The sequence below is a fragment of the Acomys minous genome, assembly GCF_964271855.1.
Source record: "Acomys minous genome assembly, chromosome: 1".
NCBI classification, from domain to species: Eukaryota; Metazoa; Chordata; class Mammalia; order Rodentia; family Muridae; genus Acomys; species Acomys minous.
In genome coordinates this window covers 118,739,132-118,749,657 of record NC_140483.1, presented here as the reverse complement: position 1 = coordinate 118,749,657, position 10,526 = coordinate 118,739,132, and positions in this window count along the sequence as shown.

The window sequence follows — 10,526 nt, the reverse complement described above, 5'->3', positions numbered from 1 at the left end:
GGATACAAAAAGTACATCTGCCAAGCAGCTGGGTATAATGAGAAACCCCACCCAACAGTGCATTGAAAACAGGTTTTAGGGAGCTAAGGGTTAAGTAAAGTCCCCCAGGAATTCCAATCTATTGCAAGCAGCTAAATCAGAAGCTGCCCGGGGGCGCTAGGTATAACCACAGCTAAGAAAACAATGCTTAACTGCCTTACCCTTCACAGCATTTAGCATTTATCATGGTCAGAAAACCACCTGTTACTTGAGAGAGTGTCAAGAGGACTCTGAACCATAATTAAAGGAATAAGGAATAAAAACTTATTATGACTCGCAATGCAAACCTCAGGCAGATGTATTCTTTAGCTGTGGGCTTGATCCATGATATTAATTTGAAATAAGCATAGCAGAAAACAAAATGTGCACTGAACCAAGACTCTGCTTGCTTGAAGGTTTTGTCTCTTTTGTAGACTTTGGCAGTTGTGGTTAACAGCTTAAATGCAGGCAAAGCTGATGTGCCTTGCAACCCAGAGTATGTCTGGCAATTCCTGAGGACGAAGCTGGCAACCAATCAGATGCGCCTGAGCCATTGTGCATCATTTTGAATATCCGTAACTGACCACTGCAGTGATAGGTGAGCAGTGTCAACCAGTGAGGTGGCATCCTCCATCTACTAGGGACTTTCTAGCTCCTGCCTTTTAACCTCTCGGAAGGCAGAGCAATCCCCTGCCCCAGCGGGATGCAGACTTGAACACTTGGACCCACCCAAGAGATACTCAGGTCATTTGCCTGGGAAAAAACCTACTTCTCCAAGGGTTGGCCAAACAGCTGTTAAACTCAGACACTCGGGGCAAACTACTGGGCCAAACACAGCCCTGCTCAGAAGCATGGCTCAGGGCTCAGTTCGGCGGTGTTGCTTTGTGTTTCAGTTTCTCCATCTCCTTAAACTCCCTCTCCATCTTCGGGGAAGTATGTGCTCCTGTGAGGGTGAAGGGAAGGGCATGGAGATGTGACCTGAGCAAGCCAGGGCAAAGCTATTTGGTGGTACATGGGTGTTCATAGCTTTGAATCCAGCATTACCCTTTAAAGATCACACCGTTTGGTTGACAGATCTATGCAAATGTGTGGAAAATGAAGAAAAGGCAAGCTGGCATTCATTTAGTAGGTTGAAAGAATCACTTTGATTTGCAATGATCTTTAATCTACCTCTTTTAGCCACAATGAAACACTGCAAAAAAAAAAAAAAAACAAGAGCCCCGAATGTCATGAAATTAAGCTTGCAAGGATTCTGTTGGCATACCTTTTAATTCTTGAACAATTACCCTGCCATATACATTTATTCTAGAATATTCTATAGTGACACATTAAGTTTTGATACTGAAAGATAATGACATATATAAATACTTCAAGATACAGAACTGACTTTAACATGTTATCTACTGGTGTATGTGTTCTGTTACATGCTGTCTGTGAAAAGTTCAAGTTTCTCACTTCATGTAATTGATTACTGCTATTCTAAAAATTAAAAAAAAAAAAAAAGAGTGCCTAGTTTCTTGCCCTGAGAGAGTTTTGAGAGACTCTTTTTTAGCATAGATTATTGTTTACAAAAGGTTCATCTTTCTACACTGGTAATTACACTCATACAGATTCATAGTCCCGAGTGGACTTTACATGGCTGCAAGTTTATCATTGCCATTTCATGGTGCCTATTACCTTTCCAAATGACACGCTGTCACTCAGGATGACCCAAGACAGCTACAAACACCTTTGCTGGATTCATTTTCCCTTATTCTGCAGGCTTCGTGCCAGCCATTGTGGATTCCTGAAGGTTTCTTTTTTCTTTTTCTTTTTCATTTTATATTATTATTGTTTATTCAAATTGCATGCTGAATGTTATCCACTCACTTGTATCTTCCCATTCCCACCCTCCAGTCATCTTCCACCCTGTTCCCCTCCCCTAGACCTCTGACAGAAGGGGTCCTCCTCCCCCACCATATGACCACAGCCTATCAGGTCTCATCTAGATAGCCGGCTTCCCTTTCCTCTGTGTGCCCACAAGACCTCCCCACCAAGGGGTAGTGATCAAATTGGGGATGCCAGAGTTCATGTCAGAGGCAGTCTCCTGAAAGCTTTCTAAAGCTGCTCTCTCCTCATCTCTGACCTTACTCATCTATTCTCTCCTTTGAAATGCCCTCCCAAATGCCCCTCACTACAGTAGAAGTCTCATCTCTGAAACCATTTCTTGGGTACCACAGCAATGTCTTATTTGTGGCTATGTTCCAGTGCTGAGCAAACTACCTGGCCAGGGTAGAGATGTGCCATGCACTCGGTGAATGTGGTTTCACATTCTTTTCAAACACTGGTGTTTTCCTAAGCCATCTCTGATCCCCTCCTCTGCTGTCCTCTGGACCATAGTGTTGGCATTCTTCTTTGGGCTTTCCGTGGTCAGTTGGATATTACTTGTTGGCATCCCCTCTGCCTTCCCACTCCACCAGGGAAGACCCACCCTGGTGTCTTCCACTTGCCAATTGTCTGCTAAGGCTGTCATTTCACATTCCTTATGTGAACCCAACACTATATTTAATGAAAGAAGTAACATCTGATACCTGCCAATGCAGAAAAGTTAGCAAGCCATAGTGAGTACCCCATGCCTCCCCGACAGTAAGTGTGGTCAGCCGTGTGTTCCACATCCATGAGTAAGGTGACTGAGGTGTTACTGAGGAGTCGGAGAAGGCAGGCTCAAGGCCAACTCAAGTTACATAGCAAGATTTCATCCCACAGAAAGAAAGAAAGAAAAGAAAGAAAGATGGATTGAAACAGTTGCATCTGTATTGAATATGTACAGAGATCTATGGCCATACCACCTGGATGTGCTGGATCTCCTTTGAATATGCACAGACTTTTTGCTCTTCTCATATTCCACAAACAATTATTTTTTTAAAAGGTATTTATGTAGACTTACATTGTATTCAGTAATATAAGGCATCTATATGTGTGAAGCAGAGGCGTGCAGGTTCTATGCAATTGCTTTGCCCTTTTTATATTAAGAGTCTTTGGCATCTGAGGACTTGGGTAGCAGAGAGGTGTACACGTGGACAGGTGACTGTATGTAAAACAAAAATGGTATCACTTCACAGATGAAAACTACAAGTGTCATGGAGCTTGCTTCATGCCACAGGTGATGAATACATAAATGATGCCCCTCTCACAGCCTCCTGTAAAAAAGCTCTGCTCTGTGCTCATTTTACAGAGAATGAACCTGCAGCTGGTACCGTATAAGTAAAGGGCAAGGGCGCCCAGCTAGTGGTAGCCAGTGTCATGCAGGGTGTGGTGCTCCAGGGTTCATGCACTTGGTTATTGCCCCCAACTGAAGCATAGAGGGCCGGCCTCACCATCTTGGAGCTAGAAATGGCGGAGCCAGGGCAAGAAGTCAGTTCTTCCATGTCTTCCTACAGCCTATTCTATCTTCTCTGGGAAGAACTTGAGACATGCCAGGATTCAGGAAACAGAGGCAGGAAGATTGCTGAGTTGGAGATGAGCCTGGTCTATCGATTGAGTTCCAGGACAGCCAGGACCACATAGTAAGACAGAGAGAGAGAGAGAGAGAGAGAGAGAGAGAGAGAGAGAGGGAGGGAGGGAGGGAGGGAGGGAGGGAGGGAGGGAGGGAGGGAGAGGGAGAGGGAGGGAGAGGGAGGGAGAGGGAGAGGGAGAGAGAGGGAGAGGGAGAGAGAGGGAGAGGGAGAGAGAGGGAGACAGACAGACAGACATTAGAGCCAAGGTTGCTTTGAGAGCTGGATCGCTGAGTATCAGCACTGAATCTGGCCCCCTCTCGGCTCAGAGCCCACCCCTGCCTTCTCCCAGGGGTGCAGTGTTCTAAAAGGTGCTTAACTTCTCCCTGCATCCTATCTCCACCCTCACACTGGAGGCGATAATGTTTCCATGCATGACGTAATCCACGAAGCGCATGTGAGTGAGTGCGTGTTTGATAGCGTCCTCCACTCTGTGGTGTTCAGAAGCCAACAGACAGTCCAAAAAGACTCAGTTTGAGTCTTGCCTGGCCTTTCTGATCACCTCTATGCCTGGGTCCCCTCAAAACATCCCAGAGAATTCGTTTCCTCTGTGTAGAAGGAGCTCCCATATCTGGTGCATCCCAGCCCAAGCGTCATGATCCGGCTCATTTTTAGCATCTCTCCCAGCCTTCCATGTTGTGCCAGAGAGCTGACTGGGGTGAAGGCTAATGCCTCCTGCCACAGAAACACAGGCCTTCCGGTCTCATCTGACCTAGTCCTTCTCCCTTCCAGAATCCCCACCCCCACCCCCACCCCCACCCCTGCCGGCCCCTGGGAACACATTAACAACTATACAGATGCTCATTTTGTCCTTTCCTCACACATGGCCCTCCAGATGGGACTGACACTCTACCCCACCCCAGTTTCCATTTGTGTGCACTTAACCCACCTAAAAGGCCACCAGCGGTGCCCATGCACATACGCTCCCAGCCCTCTTATCCGACGATCTCTCTGTCTGCAGCTTTCTGCTTCTCTCCTCCTTTGCTGCCTTCTGTCCCTTCTATGTCTTTGCCTCTCCCTTTCCTTCCCTTCCTTTCCATCTCTTTCTCTGAGTCTCTGTATCTAAGATTTTTTCCAGGAACTTTCTCACAGAAACACATACATCTGTCTTTCTCTACACGGGGACACACACACACACACACACACACACACACACACACACACACACACACACACGATATGCTAATTGGGCTCCCAAGTGAGTTTGTCTCACCCCTACAGGCAGCAGTGAATCTAGTGGGGTCAGGAAAAACATACTTCACACCTGTCAATTAAGCTCAATCACTTGTTGTGTGAAACTAGACCCGGATGCTCAGGGACAGGCTGACCTGACTGGACTGGGGACTCAGCTGTCCTTCCAGAATGGGCTCAGGGAACAAATGCCTCTTCTGTTCCCAGAGGATGAGAACATGCATCCCTTGGAATGTCCAAGAGCAGCTGTGGGCCTCCCCTTAGGGTGGCCAGAGGACTGTTCCCAGCCAGCACAAGGAACTGTATGTACCGCTGTCGGTCAGCTCTTTTTACAAAATTCTAATGACACAGCAAAAGGACAAATAGGGCATAAGAGGATATAGGTGATGTCCTGGCACTGATGTCACTTGAGTACATCAGGAAATGTCTTGGGACAGGACTGGCCATAATAGGAAAGAAATATTACCCTAAACAAAGGTGCCTCTATCATTATATTACTTTCAATTTATAAAGGTCTGCCAACTGGAACAGAGCCTGTCAGGAGCAAGTGCTGGGTGTTGCTGCGAGGGGAGGCTGCAGATATTTTTAAGGGTGGGCTGGGAGCCAAGATTTCATCTACTGTTTTCTTCACTTGCCAATTACTTGAGAGCTTACAGTGTTGCAAAAACGCGTGCTTGCCATGAAGATGCCCCCTCCTGTCCCACAGGGCTTCTAGTTCAGAGGAGAACAAGAGCTTGCAATTTAGAAATGACGATCGTATGCATTGAGTGTCCGTAACATGGAGATCAGAGAGTGGTGAGCAGAAACTAGGGAGCTAACCTGGGCGACGGGACCAGTGGCTTCTCCAGAAGGAAGAACTTTAGGAGCTTCTATTTATCCCAATCACCAGGACTAACAAAGGAAAAGGAAGGATGGTTCCAGAAAACATGGCAAAGAACATAAAGGGGAAGGAACTAGAGCACAAAGGGTCTGATGGCCCCTAAGGCTATGAGACACAAGCTTTCAGTGCAATATAACAATACATTGTACCAGGCAGTGATGGCGCACACCTTTTATCCCAGAACGTGGGAGGCATAGGCAGGCTGATCTCTGTGAGTTGGAGGCCAGCCTGGCCTACAGTGAGTTCCAAGACAGCCAAGGCTACACAGAAAGACCCTGCCTCGAAAGAAGAAAAAAAAAAGATACATTGTAGTGAGAACTTCATTTCTACAGTAATGAGAACTTCATTTCTACAGCATAACTGTGTCCAGGAATAGAAAGGGGGGAAAGGGGGCAAGCAGGTGGCAGCTACAGCCCCACTGTGAGAAGGATCAAGAGACATTTAGGAGGCAAAATATCAGGGCTCGATGGTTGATTGTGCATGCACTTGGCCAGACAAGGGAGTCAGGACTGGCTCTTTGTCTTGGTTTGAATGATGACACCACCTCCTCTGGCAGGGAGTTGTGGAAGGCAGGCACAGTAGTTCGAAGGTGTTGAATCTCACTAGAGGCATGCTGAAGAAGTTTGGAGATAGCTGCATTAGCAGGTTTGCTGGCCCTTGGCTTCCTGCCTCTTGGTTCTCACACCCTGGAACTAACCTCTGCTCTTGAGAGTGGATAGAACTTGTAGGTATTCCTTCCAGTTAATGGAAGATGACCTTCTCATAATTACATCATGATACATAGACTGTCTTTTAGCTGACTGGATTGGAGGTACCCTTGGGGGCCTGATAAAGGGAGGTGGCCTCTTGAACCTTAGGCTGGCTTCTGTAACATCCAGCAAATACCTGGTTCTGAAGTCCCATAGCCATAAGGAAATATAACTCTGCCAATAACCCGAGTGACTTAGAAAGTGCAGGCCCACCCAAATCAACTACCAGAGGAAGATATAACCCAACTAAGACCTCATGCAGCCCCACCCAGACAACTGGCCTCGGGAAATGGTGAGATGAAAACTAGATGCTGGTTGAAGACACTGAGAGAATAATAACTTATTATGAAGCTAAAGAAAAACGGTACGGGTATCCAACTGGAGGTGGCAAAGACAGAGGTGGGTGTTTAGATCTGGGCCTTAAGACAGAATCCAGGCTGGAATTACCACATTTTAGAGAGTTCTAAAAAAGAGATGGGAAGAGGAAAGAAGGGAGGATGCCATGGGTGCTCCGATGCCCTCAGCCTAGTGAAATTTGCCATTTACTAACTGTGTGACCATGAGCGGTCACTTGCACTCTTTGTGACTCAGCCACTCATCTGTAGTAAGGGATGCTAACTTGGATGCATTTACTAGATGGGGGTCATAAGGATGGAGAGTTAACCCCTATTTCCACAAGGAATAGTATCTGGTGGTGGAAGTATTGTTATTCATTCATTTTAAGTCAGAGTGTCATGTATTCCAGGCCAGCCTCCAACTCATGACATAATCAAGGATGACCTTGAACTTCTCATCCTGTTGCCTCTACCTCTTGACCCCATCTCTCAGCTCAGATTTCATCAAACTGTCTTTATTCTCAGACAAGATCTACTGAAATGAAGGCAACAATGGATCTGAGTGGGTCTAGGGTTGTCTTCAGAGTAGAGGCTTGCATGCTGCTTATCCACTCTAGGCACACCCTAGAGGCAGTTGGGCTTCCAGTAGTATCCCAGTCTTCCCAGAATCCATATTAGAATCCTAACTGGCAATATGATGGTGTGGGAGTTTGCTTTCTATTGCCATGGTAAAGAATATAGCAAATGCAACTTGTAGAGTAGAGGGTTTGTTTGCCTCATACATGCCAATAGCCGTCCATCATTGAAGGAACTCAGACGGGTCTAGAAACAGGAAGCGAAGCAGAGACCACAGAAGAGCACCTTACCTGGCTTGCTCAGCTTGCTTCTTTATACTACCCAGGACCACCTGCCCATGGGTGACACTGCCCACAGAAGCTAGTCCCTCTCACAACAATTAAAAATCGAGAGAACACCCTTGCTATCATGTCCATTTAATAGAGGCAATTCCTTGATTGAGATTCCCTCTTCCCAGATGTCTAGGTTTGGGTTGATCTGACAATTAGCCAGCACAGGGTCATTGAGGGTGGGGTCCTCACGGTTGGAATTAGTGCTATTATAAAAGGAACCCAGGAGAGCTCTCTTGATTTTCTTACATGTACAGGACACAGAAATTGCTGCATCAAACTTTGCATCTACAGTCACCTTGACCCTGGACTTTCTGGTCTTCACAGCTGTGAGAATAAAACTGTGTTGTTTGTAAGCCATTTGGTCTGTAGCGTTCGTTATGGCAGCCTGAACAGACTAAGACAACTACTAATCTGCTTTACAATCATCTTAAAGATGAGTTCAGGAATCAGACACCATCTGCCCGTCAAACTTTAAGAGGGAAAGACAGTGTAAGAATTCTAATGAAGACTTGGCTTAGGTGTTTGGCAAAAAAAAATCTAGTATTTTCCATAGGAAAAAGAGCTATCCATAGCCTGGTCAGCTAGCAGCTGCTACAACTGAAGCACAACCCAGGAAAACAGTCTGTCCAGCTCTCACCACAGGGCATCAGAGCACAGCGTGTCATCACAATGTACCGTCTCCGATGGGGTAGAATGAAGCTGAGCCACAGAAGTTATCCACAAAGCAGAGGTGCCAATGATTCACCTCTCTGGCTACTTCCCACCCCTCCTTAACACATACCGTCAGAATGGCCAGAGACTTAAGAACCAGACGAGCAGGTCCTGATGAGAACACGCAGTGAGTGGAAGTCTCATCCATCACTCACGAGAGCGCAAGACAGAATAACAGCCGTGTTGGGAAACTGTTAGGAAACTAAAGGACACTTTACCGTGTGACTCAGCAAACCCGCTTCTAAGTTTACTCAATTAAAAAGAAAGAAAAGAAAACTTCCTTTCACACAAAGGCCTGTTTGAGCATGTTTCTAGACATTTGATGAATAGTTTCCCAAACTGGAAAGCATGCAACTAACACATCAAATGGAAAAAGACTGAATAAGCTTTCGTATCCACACTGTGTAGGTTACAAGCTCTGGGAAGAGAGTGGTTCCATCATGGCCTGTAGGCAAGTCTGTAAGGTATTTTCTAGACTACTGATGTGAGCCAGCCTACTGCAGGCAGTTCTATCTCTGGGCATGTGGTCCTGGGTTACATTTTAAATAGCAGGCTGAGAGAGCAAGCCAGTGAACAGCACTCCTCAGTGGTCTCTGCATTAGCTCCTGTCTCTAGGTTCCTGCCTTGCTTGAGTTCCTGCCTCGACTACCCTCAATGTTGGACTGTGATTGGGATGTGTAAGACAAATAAAGCTTTTCCTCCACGTTACTTTTGGCCATGGTGTTTATCACAGCAATAGAAAGCAAACCAGAATACACACTGTGGACTATTACTAGTAATTAAACAGCATAGACAAGCCACAAAATGATTGTGGTAATCTATGCTAAAGTGACAAAGATATCACAACAAAAATTCAGTGGTTGGCAGGATTAGACATGGAAGGAGAGATTAAACACAAAGAAGGATGAAAGAATTTTTCTAAGTGACAGAACCACTCAGTGGTGTGTTAATGGCAGTGACTGTGTGGCTATGCAGTTGTCAAAGTTCATATGACTCTATATCTAAGAATAGTGTTATGTTTATAAGCTAAGCTTCAACAAAGCTAAACCCAAACAAATGAGTCTGATAAGAGAGTACTGTGGTTGTCAAGCTTCATTGTTCCTGACTTTTCTGTGGGATTATGGTTTGATCTGAAATGTCCTCCTATAGACTCCTATCTTAGCATTCTTGACCCCAGATAGTGCCGTTCGTTGATTTAGGGCATTGTGGAGCCCTCAGTAAGTGGGGGTGTGGCCGGAAGCAGTTTACTAGGGGTGGGACTCTGCAGGTTATGCCACTTCTGGTTCTGCTTCATGCCTGCTATCTTCCAAAGAAGCCCGAACCCCACATTCCCCACTATGTATGGTGCTACTCCCCCCACCACGGAGAACAGAGATATCTCTGAAACCATAAGTCAATATTAAACCCTTCTTCTTTTAAGTAGATGCTGTGGTGCTTTCTGTCCCGTTTAATGAGAAAAGCAATGAGCATACTTGAGAAGTGTGCTAGACTAGATTGGAGAGCCCACCCCAGGGCTATCCAAGAGAGCCAGGTGAGGCCTGTGAACCTGGACTTCTGTGCTTTCCCAAAAGAAAGCAATACGTCCCATGCTTTGAGAACACCTGCCCCCTCCCCGTGTGACAATGAGGAATGAGGGACAAGCCTTCCTCTTTAAGCAGATACTTAGGCTAATACAGAGCAAGTAGCGGGAAGTTGCCAGCCCATCCTTTTCATGGAAAGTCCCATTCGTAAGTAAGGGACATTTCCAAAAGGAAAACAGGGGCGCTTTTCCCAAAGCATAAGAGGATAACTAGCTATGACAGTGACATCTCCAAGGGAACAGTCATGTAGAGGACCAGGAGAGAGTGAGACAAAGAGACTGGGACTGAAGTAGAAAAACAGAGACTGAGAGTCACTGTGAGGAGCCAGCTCGTGTGAGCACTGAGCCCGAGACCTTCAAGCCCACTCACAGCCACAGAGTCAGCGGTGGCACTCATGCTGAGTCCAAAGGTCTGAGACTCAGGAGAACTGATAGTGTAAGCTCTGCCTGAGGCCTGAGTACGAAGACAAGAGGAGTCCTATGTCCCAGCCATGTCCCCCACAAAGAAAATGAATCCCCTTTACTGACTCTTTCATCCTATGGGGGGTCATCATGGGTTGAATGGGGCCCACCCACCTGGTTTACTCAGTCTCATCTTAAACTATTCAGAAACATCTTACTG